This window comes from Geospiza fortis, unplaced genomic scaffold (genome assembly GCF_000277835.1).
Source record: "Geospiza fortis unplaced genomic scaffold, GeoFor_1.0 scaffold98, whole genome shotgun sequence".
NCBI lineage: Eukaryota > Metazoa > Chordata > Aves > Passeriformes > Thraupidae > Geospiza > Geospiza fortis.
In genome coordinates, this window is record NW_005054306.1 from 2,166,170 (window position 1) to 2,184,581 (window position 18,412).

The following is an 18,412-nucleotide window of genomic DNA, read 5'->3' on the forward strand; positions in this document are numbered from 1 at the left end:
GGTGCTGGGTCTCTGTATATGGTCAGTCTCTTCTTGGGGGTGAATTGCTCTGTTCCTAGATCTGTAGCACCTCTGCATGGGCTGAGCCAAGAAAAGAGATTCCTCATCTCTGCTTGCAGGATTCACTGCTAACCCCGGGTCATTTCCCAACTGCTTGGCAGCTCTGTCATGAAACATCTTAGAGGTGTTCATGCTAACCCTTTAACTGCCAGTTTTTCATCACTTGGCAGAAATAAATCCCTGTGCTTTTCAGAATAAAGCTTGACCCAGAACATAAAAATTTTAGCATTTTCCAAGCCTGGAGTTCTGTTAATCACAGGCAAAGCTTGATCCATTCCCACCATACAGCCCCTTCTTTTATGGATTTTTGAAATCTTCTTTCTAACATATATGTTCTGGTATAACAAAGTCAAGTAAAACTGGAGGCCAATGAACCTCAAAAGAGCATTAAGAATATTATTATTTGTTAATTTTAAAATACTTTTACTATTCATAATGATTTAATGAAGTCACGCCAAAGATTAAATTGCACTAATTACATAATTTTTGAAATTAAACCCTTTTAACTATAATCTAGCAAAGTATAATTAATGCTGGCATGCACAACCCTTAATTAACCATGGAGTTTTTACAGAACCTGATGTTCTTAATGGGAAATTTCTTGTAGGAAATTTCTTGGGTAAATTTTTTTTTGTAAAGTCACCCCAGGACAGAATATTAAAGTTACTGTAATGTAGGAAAGATCCTGTGTTAAGTAAATGCATGAATAATTTGCCTTCCAGCATTGCTCTCTAGAGGGATGTGTTTATCTCTGTGCATCCTTTCCTAGGTGTAAATATTGGGAAAGCTCTCCAAGCAAAACTAGAGGCACAGAGTTAGCCTTATGCCAAAATTCTTTCAATGTGATCACAACCCCACTTAAGAGGGCACTTGGCCATTTTTGCACATCCAGCAGGGGGGCTGGTCCACAAAATTCAGTTTGTTCATTGCCTTAAACAATGTCACATTACTTAAAAAAACCCATCCAAAACCACATCAAATTTAGGATCTCACAAGAAGTCCCCTGAGGAAGGGAGCATTTGAAAAAACCTCCATATTTTTCCTTGGTGTCTTGGTCATGGCACTCATTCAAAAAGAATTTTAGATGGAGAAATTGCCTGAAACAAAATTATTAGAAAGATCAAAGGAGTGGTATATATTACACCAAGATTCACTGTAGCTCCTGAGCATGGAGAGGTAGCCACAAAAAGCCTTTACCTATTTCATCCTCCCTCAGCCTGTCAATACTGTGAACCCAGCAGGAGAGCATCCCCACAGCTGAGTTCTGCTTGAGATCTGCACACTGCCAGTCCCACAGGCCTTTTGGTTGGGTGGGCACTGTGGCCTCTCACAAACACTCTGCTCATGCAAGATATCCCCAGAGATGAGGAGAGACCATCTTCACCACCCCATGGTGCTCCTGCTGGAGCCACAGGCAGTAGGTTCATCCCTCAACCTCTGGATTAAAGGTTGGGCTTAATGGTCTTAAAGATCTTTTCCAACCTAAGCAATGTGATGATTTTACACTCAGGATGTATCTGTGTGTTATCAAAACCCACCTGCCTCAAGCTGGCCCTGCAAACCTGAGTTTTCCTACCATGCAGAGCTGTCCAATTTGGCCAAGACCCTCACACACAGCTCTGTGGAGACCATCACCAGCCACAAATCACCAGCTGATTTGTGTGGGGCAGTGAGTCAGGCCAAAAGGAATCTGATATTGTTGGTTGTTGTCTTGAAGTGCTGCAGCCTAATCAAGGCAAACTGAGTGAAATTCAGCAGGAACACGGAGAGCTCCCTAACCAGATGGATCTAAGAGGAAAACTGAGCAGGGCTGGCTGCAAACAAATGTGTGGGAGGTTGTTTGTAGAGATGTCCTGTACTTCCCACACTGAGCAATGCCACCTTCATGTGATCTTGGTGCTCTCCACTGCATTCTGTCAGGGACAAAGCAGTGACAGGAGGCTGCAAATGCCACTGCAGCCTGTGGTGACCCAGCCTCCAATGCTCCCTGGGGATATTTCAGAGATGTTTTCCTGAGATGTTTTCCTGGGAATGCAGGGAGGTCTCAGCAGGGCTGGAGGGAAGCAGGTGGCCCTGCCAAGTGTTTGTCACCTGATGTATTTGGCATGCAGCAGTTCTGGGAAAGATGTCAAGTGAAAACAGAAAACAAGTCTGTATTGACAATTCAGACCAAGGTGGTGCAAAGTAGATGAAGATGACTGGCCCAGCTCAGAGCAGGGAAGTAGTGGAGCCACCATTCCTGGAGGTATTTAGAGGATGTGTAGAACATGGCACTCAGGGACATGATTCATTAGTGGGCTTGGTGTGTTAGGTCAGTGGTTGGATTAGATCTCAAGAGTCTTTTCCAACCTAAATGATTCTATGATCTGCTGTCTGATTTGCTCCATTACTTTTCTGATCCTAATTTGTTACCAGCTCCACCTTCTCTGAAGCCATACAGACCTTCCCAGAAGGGAATGAAGGACTGTTCTCATCATCCAGCAAAGAAGGGCACCTGCCGCCCCTGCAGCACCGTGTCCCTTTGGGTGTCTCACACTGGCAGCAGTGAGAGCAGCACTGCCACACTGTTGTTAGATGGCACTGAACGATGTCTCTGACTTGCAAATATTCTTTAATGTAACACCAAATAAGACAATAAAACCTTAGAGGGAATGTGGTGCAAAAGACAGATACGTCACATCAATGAGGCAAATAAAGCACTTCAGTGACAGCTGCCTTAATGAAAATACTCCAGAAATACCATGTTTCAGCCCAGGCTTGCTATGGGGTCATAAAAAAAATCCTTAAATCAAACAAATAAAATGTTATAAGTAAATAACAAATACATAAAGGGCATTTTTCACACTTTGGTCTTAAAATGCACTGATGACACACACAAGAAGGGTGCATTTCAATATAATGGACAAAGTTTAGGCTTTTTTGCAAAGTTTAGGCTATGTAACATGCTATTTCACACATAGTTGAGGGTGCATTTCAATATAATGGGTAAAGTTTAGGCTTTTTTGCAGTATGTAACATGCTATTTCACACATAGTTGGTTTTTTTGGAGAGAATCAAGGCGTTTATTATTTATGCAATACATAGAACCTGCCCATTCCTATCAGTATTCTGTGCAGACACAGAACAGAAATATTTGTTCAATGCACATCAGTTCCTTTCCACAAAAGTGTAGATATGCCAGCATGAAAGCCAGGCTCAGGGAAAAGAGGCCAGACATGTGCTCTGTGCCATGGGGAGAGTCTTTGTGTCAGGAGTAGCATGATCCAGTTTCACCTTTTCTGCATATTCTAATTAGCCAGCAGCAGCCTTCCACCCTGTACCACTCTGAGCAAGCCAAAAATAGCACAAAGACTCTGCTCTCTCACCTTCCTTTTAAAAGCTTTCTTCTTCCCCCCCTGTTTTTCCTAGGGGAATGGCTATTATGACTTTTTGAGCCTGGTTATTTTTTTTTTCATCTTCATTTCTGATTTCATTTCACCACTGCCAAAGTATCACAAACTGAGTCGCCAGGGGTCCTCCAAACTGCAAAAGCAAGCCCAGCTCCTGCTGCAAAAGAGGCTCTCAGATGGAGATAGAGGCAGTGGATTGGTATCACAAACAGCTGGAACCAACAGTGCGAGCCAGGGTGGGAGCAGAGGGGAGATGAGCCACCCATAGGTGCTCACCTGGAACAAGATGAGCACCAACTACAGCAGTCATGAGAGCAACAGTCACCCTAAGGTCAGCTTGAGCAACCAGATCTAAGGAAAAACTTCATGGCGAGGAGGTTGGAGTCAAATGATTTTTAAAGATTCCCTCCAACCCAGAACATTCTATGATCCTCTCAAACTCCATCCTAATGTCCACATTTTGCTATGAAAGCAGCTCTATCTAGCCTGCTGTAATCTCTGCTTTCTGTGAAGCAGCCACCCTGCAAACCCAAGAATCACAGAATCTGTTTATAGCTTTAAAGGAAAGGTGAGTTTCTACCCTAAAGGCACAGAGCACTTTGCAAAGGAGAATCATGCTCCTTCTGAAGCCTGCTGTTTGCACACAAATAAAGAAGTGGTTATAGTGGTGGAATAAATACACAATCTGTTTTGCAGACCCAGGTCAGGCAGAAGAGGTTTGTTTGTGCTGCTCTTGGAGAGAAGGAAGCGATCCGTATCAGCTGATGCAAAATGAAAGTGCTGGGGCCTGTGTACATTTACAGCAGATAAAAAACTGCCCCGAGAAAAGGCACGGAAAGAAACTTTGTTAGAGCAGATGTGCCCCTGCCTCATTGGTAACTCAGGGACTGCAGCCCTGTGGCCTCAGCACAGCTTTGCTCAGCCTGTCCCTCTTGCTCCAGATGCTGCTGTGTCCTCGAGCAACTTCCAGGCCTGTGTCCACATTATTTATTATTTCACAGTGCTGTGATTCCAGGCAGAGCTCCTGCTTGAGTAGGGAAGGGTTTGTCTCCTGGCTTCCAAGGATACTTCAAAGAATATTTCATTTCTTCCTTCTTTGTCTTGCACGACAGATCCATAGCTAAAGATGGGGCAATGTTGGAACATTTCTTATAGAGAAGAGCAGGTATCAGGCTGGCAGAGTAATTCCTGTGCTGAGTTGTGTGTAGGAGCCAGACCACACCGTCTGTACTGCCGATGGGCTGTATTGCCAAAAAAGCCCTTCAACTGCGTGGACAAAGTTGAAAAAAACCTACAGGAGAGGAAAAAAAAATAAAATTGGCTCCTTGTGCTGCATCCCTCTGTCAGTAGATGGCTCTGCACGCCGTGGCGCTGCCGGGATAACCACGGAGCTGTAGCGGGGCTGGGGCTCAGGAGGGGCGGGAGGCAGCCCGGCTGCGGGCGCTGCTGCAGGTCCTGTTTCCTGCCTGGGGAAATATTGAGGTGCCCCAAAACCTGCAAAAACCCACGGGCTTTGTCTAGCCACTGTTTTCTCTGTCATTTTTCCCAACCCGACTTTATTCTTTTTTAACTGACGCCCATCCCACCCTGCTGGCTCCGGAGGTCCAGCCCAGGGTGAGCACGGAGTCATCCATCACTGCCCATCCCAGCTTTGGCTGAGCGCTGCTGGCACTCTCTGGGTGGGAACCTCAGCTCAGCAGCTCCGACAGCCCTGCCCTGCTGCCCGCAGCATCCCGGGCACCTCCGCTGCATTTCCACAGCGGCATCGCATCCCCGAAAGCGCTGGAGGCACCGCAGCTGGCCACAGTGCACCCTCAGGCACCGAGCAGGTGAAGGCAGCAGCTGCCATCCACCGCACTGCAGAAAATACAGCTCAGAACAGAGCCTTGTAGCATCTCTTCCCATGCCTAATGCTGGAAGCCTCTAGAGGTCCAACCTGCTTGGCTTTTTTTCCTATCTGGCAACTCAATTTACTGGCATTTGTCTGCTGTGACCGTGCAAAATCAAAAATTGAGTATCATAGAGAACACGTTTATGTTGGGGATGCAAGCCAAAAGCACTCTTATGGAACAGCACAGGCTTGGAACAGTCAGGGAAAAGTGCAACCTTTCCAGCTAGAGCAGATTGCTATGGGGATATCAGGAAGATTTGTCAAGAGTGGCAAATGCCTGAGTGGTTTAAATCATATAAACAGATTTTTACCTACACAGTAGCGTCCAGGCTGGTAAAAGGGGCTGCAGCTTTATCTGTTATCTAAAAAAACTGAGCTTGTTCTCTAAAATTAGAATCATAGAATCATTTAGGTTGGAAAAAACCCTTAAGGTCCTCAAGCCCAACCTTTATCCCAGCACTGCCAAGCCCACACTAAACCATTGTCTCCAAGCACCACATCTACACATCTTTTAAATACCTCCAGGGGTAGTGACCCCATCCACCCCCATAGGCTCCTGTTTGTCCAAGTGGTGTAGCAGGTCACTGACCATTTCCCCTTGGATTTGGGGGACTTCATTTTGTCCTCATCTCTGTTTTCCAGCTCACGGGCCTAGCTGTCTGGAGAACAACTCGTCTTAAAAGACTTAAATATTGAGGTAAATAAGGCATTAAGTACCTCAGCCTTTGTCACTATGTGTCCCTTGCATCCAGTAAAAGACAGAGATTCTCCTTAGCCCTCTTTTTGTTGTGAATAACTTTATAGAAACATTCTGTATTGTACATTACGGCAGTAGCCAGATTAATTTCTAGTTGGGCTTTGGCTCTTTTAATTTTCTCCCTGCATAATCCCACAACATCCTTGTAGTCCTCCTGAGTTGCCTGCCCCTTCTTCCAAAGCTGGTAAACTCATTTATTTATCCTGAGTTCCAGCCAAAGCTATCTTTTCAGCCAGGCCAAGTCCTCTCCTCCACCAGCTCATCTTGTGTCACATGGGGACAGCATGCTCCTGCACTTCTAGGATTTCCTCCCTGAGGAATGACCAGCCTGCCTGGACTCCTCTGCCCTTCAGGAATCCTGTACTACACTGTAACAGTGGTTTTTGTTCTCTCCCTCACCACACAGGGTATGATTAAAAAAGGTCCCTGAAGTTGCTTAGGCAGGGGATGGCACCATGTCTACACTGAAGAGGCACAGAAAAATTTTCCTCGGGGGATTGGAGCTGACTTGAAGGAGGTTGCCTGTGAATGGCTTGGTCACTTCGTTGGATCTGGGCTGAAAAGACCCCCCTTTGTCCATGCTGAGCCCCTTCAAAGCCCTTCCATCCCCAAGGGACACACATTGTTCTGCCTGTGCAGAGCATTCCTCAGCTGGAACCTCACTTTAAACTGGTACTACAACCCTGTTATCAATGTTTTGTTGTTTCTTTTTAAACCCTGCTGCCCTTCCTCCCACTACCTCCACTTCTCTATTTATTTCCTCTATGTCTGAGTGTTTTCATTTATGAAGATAAAAGCCATGGAGAAATGAAAGTGAGAAACTTTCCCACTTGAATTTCCACAAAGGCAAATCCTTGACCCTGAGCTGCCAGAGAAGATTCTTGCATGGTGGCAGCATGCCTGGTCCCAAAGAGGGACACAAAGGCCCCATCTGTGTGAATGCAGTGTCCAGGCACTGGTGCCCAGCTGTCTGCACGCTCATCTTGGTAGGACAGCCCTAGACACAAACTTGGCCACAGCTCCCCCCAAGCAATTCCTGGGGTGTATTCAGGGCTTAACCCAACACAGGAGCCATGCCCAGCAGCAAACTGGATGCACACATTCCTTTAAAAGGTAAAAGTAACAGGGTAGATGCAGACTTATCATACCATGGAACCTCAAGGTCAGGGAAAAGGCAAAGAAGATTTTTATAAGACAAAACTGAAAGTGATGATGCTTCAAAATGGAAATAAAAATGTTCTCTCTCAGCAATGCTGAGCTTTGGCTCCCTTGACAAATTCCAGACAAATCAAGGCAAGAGCGTGCTCATTTGGACAGACAGTGGCTGAAAGCCATTCCTTCAGGGAAGCTGGCACAGCATGCCCAGCACACAGAACAAACCATGCTCTGCCTATTCCCACCTGCCCACCAAAGCCCTGTTTTCAGCAGGGTCAGCTTCTCTGGGGCATGTCCCTTGGGCACTGCAGGGCACCATTTGGAAGGGAAATGTAAAGAGCTTCATGTCACATGCACTATAAAAATAGCTACATCCATCTACAGAGCCACTGCCCTGCTTTTCAACTCAGTCCCACGTCCTCCCTGGAGCTACAGCTCCCAAACAGATCTGACTGCAGAACCCGTGTCCACACCGTGGCTGGGCAGGACTGTGGTTCAGGCATCTTGGTGCAGACCACTTCATGGGCCAGTTTGGTGAAAATGTGGAGTTGTGGAAGGCACCTGGTGTAGGGCGGCACAGGAGCAGTGCCAGGCACCATGGCTGGATTGGGCAGCTGGTGTGTCACAGGAGCCCTGACTCCAGGATGCATCCCAGGGATTCCATCCCCTGAATGCAGTTTGGGTAAGCCACCCATGGCAGCCATCACCAGGGGACTTCAGTGACTGCTCATATTTCTGCTCTTACCACAAAATTTGCAAAAGGCCCCAAGATCTCTGGAGCGGCCCCATAGCTCCAAAAGGGCTGCCCAAGCCCTGAGCAATTTGCTGCTGGGTTTTCCTGGGCTGTTGCTCCCTGAGATCCTCAGCCTTCCCATGCCTCACTTCTTCACCACTGAGCACAGAGAAGGAGACATCCTCCTGCCATTTGGTCAGGCTGTGTAGGGGGAATAAGCAACCCCATAACTCAAACCAGGACAGCCCTGCAGGGTGTGAGGGCAGTCCTTCAGGGGCAGCAGCCTTAGGAATGAGCAGCAGTGCCTCTCTCCCCTTCCATCTCCATGTGCTCTCCCCGCCACTCCTTTCCCCTTTTTCTGGTACCCATCTCCTTCCCACTGAGCTGAGCTGCAAACCACTGCTCTGCCTTTGCCTTGGCAGGCTCCACATTGACTCTGGGGTCAGAACCTGTGCTGGGGCCCTTCTGCCCAGGCTCAATCTTGTTGAGAATCCAAGCAGACAGGGGCTGGCCTCTGTTCTGGGTTTTACCATTACTCATCCAGCTTGGGCAGGATAGGACAGGGTAAAGGTTGCACAAGGAAGATGCTTGATGCCTTGTAAAGGGCCAGCCTAAAGAGCACTGAAATCCTTGGAGGATCTATTGCCTAAGGATGCCTTCATGACTCACAGCAATGAAAAGGAGCCTTGCTCTCTGTACTGGGCCCTGAGTTGCCATACAAAGGCATCTCAAAAGCATCCTGGGCTGGGCTGATTGGTAAATGGCAAAGTTCTCAGGTGTTTATGAGTGAAAGGTGTGTTTGATGACTAGGCTTTAACGTGTTAATGCCTGCTGTGCCCTGATATGCAATGTGTTCACTGTTTTAGAATTAGCCCCCAAGATTTGTTTCAAATCAGCCCTGAAGGATAATAGCTTGTGTCTAAAAACCTCCTGTGTCTAAAAACCTGCTACGTCAAATTGTTTCAGGACCCTCACTGTGTTATCACTCAGGCACTGAAATCTGTAATCAAAAGCTCTGCTGAGCCTCCACTTTCCTTAAAACATTTTCCTCCTTGAGTACAATCTTCACATCAGCAGCAGGGAATGCATCAGCTCCTTCATTGCTGAGCAGCACCAGCACAGCTGTGCGTGGCTGTGATTTTAAGTTCTGATGTGTAGGAGCTGATATGGAGCTGCTTTCTCAGCAGAACTCCTGTCCCTGCTTAACCAGTCACATTTACTCCTGACTTTAGCCCCCAGCCTCAAATCAGCATTGGGACACCCTGGGCTTGTGCACAGTGAGGGCCCACGGGGTGGAGGAGAAGGAGGGGCAGCAGATCTTGGGTTTGTGCTCACAGCAGCTCCTGCTGTGTTGGGTGAGTGGAACCTGACGTGTCTCAGAGACCCTCAGCAGCAAGGGGAGTATTCCTGTGGTGCAGGCTGGCTGCCCACGAGTGCAGGAATGAAAGGGAAAAATCACATTGGAAAGCATTGTTCACCAGTCTCACTCTCAGCCTTGTCTGCACCTATGTGCTCTGCTGGCATCATGAGAACTCCAGGTGGGCCTGGCTAAATGCACTGAAGGGTATGAAATTGGTTATTCCCTTTCCTACTAGTCCTCCTTCCCCTCCTAAAACCTCCACCACTGGACTCCTTCAAAATCTCATGTCAGATTTTGAGGATCTCTATAATAAAATAACAAACCCAGCAATCAGTAAAAGTGTCCATGTACCTGTTGTACTGAACAGAGGCATCTGCTGTGGTCTCTCCTGGCAGCTGCCCATCCCCTGAGCAGTCCTGAGACCCCTGGGCATTCTGTTATTCTGATCCAAATGCTGCCAGGCATCTTGGAAGCCAGATTTGCTTTCAAAAAAAATTCCGTGTTTCCAAAACAAAACTGCAGGATTTTGCTTTCTTTAATGTTGTTTGGGGTTCTCTTCTAATCCCACATTAAAATAACTGCAAATCCCAACATAATTTCAAGGAAGTGGGGCTTCCCAGTCAGCTCTGGCATTGTCAGCCCTCTCTTACCTCCTTTCTGTTGTGCCTCCACTTGCTGAGACTTGGAGGCACCACTGTGCTGGTTTTAGGGAACATTGTGCCAGTTTTCCAGAAGAGCAAGAAGCAAGAGGACAAGGTTTTAAACTGAGCCAAAGTCCAGGAGTCTCCATATCCTTCTATGTCATCGCTTCCAGCAGCTTCCTTCTCTTCTTCTGTTAAAGATGGGCTCTCCTTGAAGTCTTCCCATGGATGGGCTGCTGTGGGGCAGTAGCCCATGTGTCAGAGCCTTACAGGGTGCAGGATGATCCAGACCTACTGAAGCAATAACCCCCACTTAGCCTGAAAAGGTGCAGATAGCTCCAGGCAAAATAAAAGTCTCTGTTTCCTTAACTGGAAACTGGAGGGAGAGCTGCTAATTCCAGTACTGATCAACTCTGCCACTAGACTGAGGGAAAAAAATTAATATAATTGCTGTTAAGAGCTGGGGATTGCAGAAAGACTGGTGGGATAATCAGTAATCAGTGACAGAGCAGTTGTACCATGGCCTGTCTCTCTTCCAACAGCGTAGGATGAATATTTCTCCATGCCATGGGATGTAGAGGAGAACAAGAAACACAGGCAGTGCCTATAGAATGGGGACTCACTGTGTCTAGAAGAGGATTTGAGGGATTTAGGGGGATCATCTGTACCAGCTCTCAATGTGATGGTGCAGCAAAAAAGGACTGAGACTGCAGAACAGATGGGAAATCTGTGCTTTAGTCAAACACAAGCTGTTGGACACAACAGGAGGAGCTGGTTACATCTTGTAATTCTATGTCAAACAAGAAAGCAAATGAGATGTTCCAATGGAGTGTAAGTTTTTGATTTGCCAAGGGTCACACATGATATTTATCATAAAAAAGGAAATGTGAAGACGTCTGTTAAGCCCTGTGGCCAACATCCATCTTCTGAATCTTTCTCTCTCTTGAATGAGAAATATCAGTTTTCACTGCTTTTCCTTTCTTTTCCCCCCTTAGATTGGAGTGAGCTGGCTGAGAAAGCTGTGGTTGTGAAAGGCTGCACCCAGCACTGGTATTGGGAAAGTTGCTTTTGAGCAGAAATTCTGATTACAGCACAACCTTGTCCTGCTGCACTTTGCACTCAATCCTGTCTGGATCCTATAGCACGAACCTTCTGCAGATCCCACTGCAATGGGAAACATCACTCTCACTCCAAAGGTTCTCCTGATCCCTGCTGTCATTGTCCTGGCTCTCATATAATTTGCTCTGCCTCCCTGCCCTGCAGCAACAGTGGGTCACCAGTGAAATGGGCTCAGAGCTTGGATCTGGTTTGGAAAAACATCCAGAAGGGGGAATGCGCCGGGCGTGCTGGCAGCACTTGTTAACTCAATGTCAGAGCTGCTACACCAGGGACGTGGGAAGTGACATGCAGCTCATCTGGGAAGCTTGGCAGCACTTTCCCTGCAAGCAGCTCAGCTGTGCTCCTCAGGGAGGGAGGAGGAAGTGTCCTCATTTCCCCACGAGCACGAGGCACAGTGTGCTCCAGCATGTGTGCATGAGAGCTGTACCTTCACCTGGGATGGGACCAAGGGACATTTCCTTCCCTCTTGCAGAACCGCGTCACAAGGGAGATTGTAGTAATACACAAGAGATCAAAGATGTTTTTCTGCTAGAGGGCTGGGAAGAGAAGGGTTATAAGGTGCTTTCCCATCCAAGCCTTTGGGAACTCTGCTGGAATTGCAGAGAGCCTCTGTGTTCCTGCTGGCCAAGATCTGAGCTGCCTGGGAGGGACAGGAGCTGCTCCAGGGTGCAAAGCCAGGGACAGGGATGCTAGCAGGTTCCTTGCAGTGTGAGATGGACCCTGGAGAGCAGCAGAGAAAACATGTGAGTCAGCAAATTCACCTTCTCAGTCATTGCTATGCTCACGCTCCCAGCTCCTCCTTTCCACACCTTCTCACCCCCAGCTCTTCAGCACAACGCCTGAGCCAATGTCACCACAAAAGCAAGGACAGCCCAGAGGGCTGTGGCTCATCTCCCCGTGGTGAGGTCTCCATGCTGATCTGCTCCTGTAATCAAGGAAATTGCAGCCTCCTGGTCTGGATCAAGGATGACATTCAGTCCTAGGAGAAGAGGGAGGAGTGAGTCTGGTTTCCCAGGGCTGCTCCCTGTAGGAGACCTGCTGAATGCTTGGTAGTTTTGTTACAGACCCTGTATAAGCAGATCTGCTCAATGACCAGGATAGGCAGAGCTTGTATTCCCATTTCAAGGTGTCCAGTGCTGTTGTGTGACTGTCATTCCTCAGTGTGGCCTTGGAAGTGTAGAACTGGGTGGGCAGTGCTGGGGAGGGAAGCATGAGAAGTTTGTTGGAGCAGCCATTTCTCAGGGGAAGGGAGGTGTCTTCAGCCCAACAAGCCTGAGGACTGAGATGAAGGGATGGTGGAAAGACAGTGGTACCAGCACATCTCCTGCTTGCTGCTTCCCAGAGAGTGCTGAGTATTCCATTGGTCCATGTGCCAGGACAAGGTGGGGCAAGCCAGTTGGGCCACGGGTCCCTGAAGGACACTGTGCTGCAGCCAGGGCTGCAGCCATGCCCTCTGCCTGGGCACTAGGAATCCTGTGGCTCTGTCTGGGCCAGCTCCCCACTCCCTGAGCATTCTGTCCTCCAGTATTGTCTTTCTCTCCCTCTATCACAGACATTTTTGGCATTACTGATGCTCATTCATTTTTAACGCTGAATACACTTTTCCTGCCCAAAGTCTTCCCTAAACATCAGCTAATGAAGCTTCTGTGCTCCCCTCAGAGACTGGCATTGGGCATGATGATCCCTGTACCAGAGATTTGCCCAAGAGCATGAAACAGATCAGGTCCAGAGGTGGTCTTGAGCCTGGAACTGGAGAGCCCCAAGGCTGTGCTCAGACCAGACAGGTGCATGTGGAGCATCCCACCCCTTCCCCTGGGAGGGACACACACAAGTGGTGGGTAAGGTCTTCACCTAGGGTTAGGGGACAAACCCTAGTCTGTATAGGCTAAGCTGCACACCCAAACTGCCACAGCAGGTGTAAAATCATATTGGGGTACAAATTCAAAGAGGGGAAGCTTAGGTTGGATACAAGATTTTTTTTTCTGCAAATGTGGTGAGACACTGGAACAGGCTCCCCAGGGAGGTTGCAGATGCCCCAACCTTGGAAGGGCCCAAGACAAGGCTGGATGGGACTTGGAGAAACCTGGTCTAGTGGGAGGTCTCCCTGCCTATGGCAGAGGGTTGGAATTAGATAATCTGTAAGGTCCTTTCCAGTCTCAAACACTGTGACTCTGTGGTATACAATATAGAGGATAAGAAGTGTGGTCCTGCCTGTCTGTACCAAACCTGTCAGCTACAGCTGCAGAGGTGTTTTGTTCCCAGCAGAGACCATCCATCACCCAAATTAAGGCTCTGAGCAGCAGTTCCTTGGTAAAGGATGGGTGTTATTAGCTCCAAAGCTCCTGTGTCTAAAAGGCAAAATAATTCACCAGCCTGCTCCTGCTGCCTTGGTGTGCCTGGCCCAGGGAGCATCCCAGAGCGAGGAGCTATCTGCATCCCAGCACTAAAAGCCTTCATCATCATCCTCATTATTACTAATATTATTACCACTGTGATGGTCTCCCCTGTGCCTGCCTGCAGTTTCCTAGAAAGGGCAGGTCACTAAAGCAGTGAACAGCACACAGTGCAAGCACAGCTGGGGGAGCTGGGAGAGCACTTCTGTGAAAAAATGATTCCTATTTTCCAGAGAGAAGCTTTGTTTCCAAGTGGCAGCTGGATCGCATAAGACAAAACCAGGGAGCAGGAGCTGCTTTGATCTGCTGCATGGAGCTGGAGCATCTCATCACTGGAACTCAGAGGTTCCAGGGATGGCTCAGCTTAGAGGGATGCCTGTGCCTGCAGGCTGCTCTGCACATTTCCAGCCAAGCCCATTGAAGGATACCTCACTCTTTATGTCAAGTTGTTCCTTAATGTGTTTTCTTTCCTAGGTGGCATTTCAGGAAATACATAAATGTCACCGGTGTGTTAAAGGAAAGACAGATTAAATACAGTGAAAGGCCCATAAAAATGAAATGTGTGTATGCCTCAGCCTCCCTCTTTTCCACTCACATTTTTCTTTTCATCTAGAGCGGAGCAGCTGCAGTAGGAGCAAAACCAGCAGGAAGGAACTGGGCAGACAGCAGGTGAAGAACGGGGCATGCCAAGTATTTTCCCTAAGCCCAGAAAGTCCATCAGTTAAGATGGTAAAATGTGTCAGTGCCAGAATGACCCTAGTGTAAGGTGTGTTTAATCAGAGCAGCAGAGTCCTCTCCCCTCCAGGGCAGGGTGTGCACGGCCTGGCCATTCCTGCAGCCCCAGCCCCACACACCTCCTGCTCTCCCCCATGATCCCAAGGGACTGCATCCCCCAGCTCCATGTGTAACAAGGGGTTGCAGGGATGCTGGATGTGTTTGTCATGGTTATCCAGGAGCAGGAATGCTGTAGCCATCACTGCCCATGCTGTTCCACTGCTTTTCAGGTCAGTAGGGGCAAACCCACAAAGGATAGTGTACCAGAGCTTGGGCTGCTTAAAATCCTTCTGAATGGGATGCTATAGAGCAATATCAGCTTTTAATGGTGCTTTTAATTATCCCACAAGTCCTTCCAGTGCCTTGAGTCACACAATTTATTTGGCGTGTCAGTGAGGGGAAATATTCACAGGCACAGATTGGCCAAACGATTTGTGAATGCTCCACCCCTCAAAGTGTTCAAGGCCAGGCTGGATGGGGTGTGGAGCTTCCTGGGCTAGTGGAAGGTGTCCCTGCCCATGCCAGGGGGTTGGAACTGGATGCTCTTTAAGGTCCCTTCAAACCCAAACAATCCTACAATTACATTAATAAATAACACACGTTGGGCTTTCCTGGGTGAGGCATATATGGGCACTGCAGTACCAGGAGATGCTGCAATGGGGTTGTGCAGATCCATGTGTTGGGTTGGCATGGCCATGGCCATGTTTTGGTTGGAGGAAAGCTACAGGAGTGGCTTCTGTGAGAAGCTGCCAGAAGCTTCCCCCAAGTCCAGCAGAGCCAATCCCTGGCAGCTTCAGGATGGACCTACTGCCGGCCAAGGCCAGGCCAATTAGAAATAGTGGTAATGCCTCTGTGATAATTAGGAAGAAGAATGAAATGTTATTGAGCAGGTGTAATTGCAGCCAGAGAAGAGCAGAGTGAGAATATGTGAGAGGAAGAGCTCTGCAGACACACTGACACACGGCAGACACAGCGACAGCTCTGCAGGTCCGTGGAGAAGGAGAAGCAGGAGCTGCTCCAGGCACCAGAGCTGGGATTCCCCTGCAGCCCATGGAGGAGCCCCCACTGCAGCAGGTGGATGCCTGGGAGGAGGCTGTGACCCTGTGGGAAGCCTGTGCTGGAGCAGGGTCCTGGCAGGGAGCTGTGGAGAGAGAAGACAATGCTGGAGCAGGTTTCCTGGTAGGATTGTGACCCTGGGGGGCCCCACGATGGGGCAGCCTGTTCCTGAAGGACTGACCCCATGGAAGAGGGACCCACAGTGCAGCAGTCTGGGGAGAACTCTTGCCCGTGGGATGGACTCATGCTGGAGAAGTTTCTGGATCACTGTCTCCCACGGGAGGGACCCAGGATGCAGCACAGGAGCAACTCCTGTCCCTGAGCAGTGGGAGAAGCCACGGGTGATGAACTGACCATGACTTTCCCTCCCTGTCTCCCTGAGATGCTGGGGGAGGAGGTAGAGCTGGGAAAGAGGGAGAGGTGGGGGGAAGGTATTTTTAAGGTCTGATTTTGCTTCTCATTACCCTGCTCTGGTTTTGTTATTAATAAATGAAATTAATATCTCTAATTCAAGTCTGTTTTGCCTGTGATGGTATGTGGTGAGTGATCTCCCTCTGTCCTTATCTCCACCCATGAACCCTTTGTTACATTTTCTCTCCCCTGTCCATCTGCAGAGGGGAAAGATAGAGAGGCTTTGATGAGTGCCTGGCATCCAGCCAGCACCAACCCACTACACCCACAACCTTAGCTGGCTGTTTTTTGAAAATTAAACCCGCAAACAAAATGTGCAGCAGATATTTAGTGTTTAGGTGACGTGTAATGATGCAGAGCTGTGTGTCCGCCTGGGGAAGTTAGAGGGGAGTCTGTAGCCTTGATTTCCTGGACCATATGTTACCCCAGATTTGCCAGGGAGGAGCAGCAGTGTGCAGAGATGGACACACTTAGAGGGCAATGTTTATTCCCTGAGACCTCATCTCACCCTGCAGTATTATGTTGGATAATCCCAGAGTGATAATGGGAGTGATTTTTGCTTCATCACCTTCTTTGCTTCAGCCTTGCTGGCAGGGGAGTGGTTATGTCACATCCTGACCTCAGCAAAGCAGGAACACTTCTGTTCCCAGTCACAGCCATGGAAACAGTATTCTAGGGTTTTTTAAATTTATTTTATTTTCATCTCTTCAGCCTGGGGATGTTCTTACTGCAACGAGTCACTGGGTGCATATATAAGAGACAATACTTGGCTAAATGCACAGGGGAGCACAAAGAAACATTAAAATGTACCAGAAATCAATATATTTACACTAGATTTCACTTCTGGTGGTTTCAAGCTGTTCATTAAGCCAAAGCTGTTTTTTCTACTTTGTACATGAGCATTTATAAAATCAACATGTACAGCCTACAAGCAAGTGTATGTGAGCATATTCTTGTGTCCCCACAGTTTACTGCCTTCCTGGAATTACCCCTCTGTGAGTCCAGAACAGATGTCGACTTCAAACTTATAATAAATCCACCAACCGTCCAGCCTTGCATGCAGACATGGTGTAACTTTTTTTTTTTTTTGTTTAAATTGGACAGAATACAAACAAAGGAAAGAATTTGTTATCAACAACCAAAAAGGGAGAGAGTTTTTTCACACACAAGTGTGTGAAAAGACAGAAGGCAAAGCGGAGATGGGAATCTGGTGCCTTGGAAAGTGTGCAAGCAGTTTTATGTGTCAGTCATATTTTACTGTCTTGTGCACTGTGTCATGAATCTCTGCCTGTATCTGCATGTAAAAATGCCACAGCCTAATTATTAGCTATTAATTATACGCTGGATTCAAGTGAGAATTACCATAATGTGCCACAGCATCCATAAATACGAGATCCAAGAGGGGCAGAATGGCCTTTTGTTTCCCTCTGCAGAATTATATGCATGACCCAGTTTTTTTTCTAATACTGCAGTGGCAGGAGAGACATAGCATTGTTTGTTCCACACAAAGTGAGGAGGGGGGAAGGGCTCTATTTTGAAATGTACAGTAAATAAACTCTTGCATTGCAGAATAAGACCAGAGAAAGGATGCTCGAGCCGCTTGCTCCAGCCAGCAACACTTGCAGAGACGTCTCACAGTTAATTATAATACTTGCCTGAACAGTCTGAGGCCACTCTCAGAATGCAATTTTCATGTTAAAAACCCCTTTGCTACATGCTGGGTCTCCTGTTTGTGATGCAGGTTGGCTAAACCTGCTGGTTTGGAAGGGGACTGGTGAGCCCCAGCCCCTGGTGCTTGAGGGGTTTGGAGGGGCTTGGGGTTCCCTGGCTGCCAATGGAAAAGAAGAGGGCTCAGTGCTTAGGCTTGGATGCCTGTGGGACACCAAAGCTGGGAGGTGCATGATCCTTACCCCCAAACACCTCACTCTTCAAACTGTGTGGTCACTGGGATGAGCAATGAGAGAAAAGGCAGCCAGTTCTGGCTGGGAATGAAGATTTTGGTGGCTGAATTTTCACAGCTGAGAACCCCCCACCTTGGGCAGAGGTCCATAATTACAGGAGAAGGGGGAGGATCCAGCTTTCTTGGAGAAATTGCAGTACTGGTCTAAGGGTGACCCAACAAAGGGGAAAGGACAATGCAGTGATTATCAACTTCTCCCAGGAGTCAAGGAGATAAATAAATACACCGTGAATTCTTAAACACAGTCCCAATGATGACATAAGGCACAGAGAATGCACAGCACAGAAACCTATTTCTGTCCTTAAGGAGAAAATCTGGGAAGAGCAGAGGAAAGGAAGGCAGTCCCAGAAGGGCACACAGCAGGGCCTGGGATGTGGCCATGGCAGGAGTGCTGAGGAGGAGGAGGTAGGAGAGGATTTTCCAGTTATCAACAACAGTGAAAGTGAGGGACGTTATTTTAATTCCCCACAACTGGAAATGAGACAGAATCCCAGTCCAGTGAATCCCTAGGTTGCTGGGGACAAAATTTCAGCTCAGATGGACAAACAGTACATTCATCAGGCTCTGACCGTGAGGAGCCAGCTGGAAACTGAAGGAACAGTGGTTTGGGGAAAGCAATCACAAAGTGGCAGAATTAATCTTTCTCTCAAACAGGGAGATGCAAGAGCAGGGGCAGAGGGAGGCTGGACCCAAATCAGGTGATTTTGGCACAC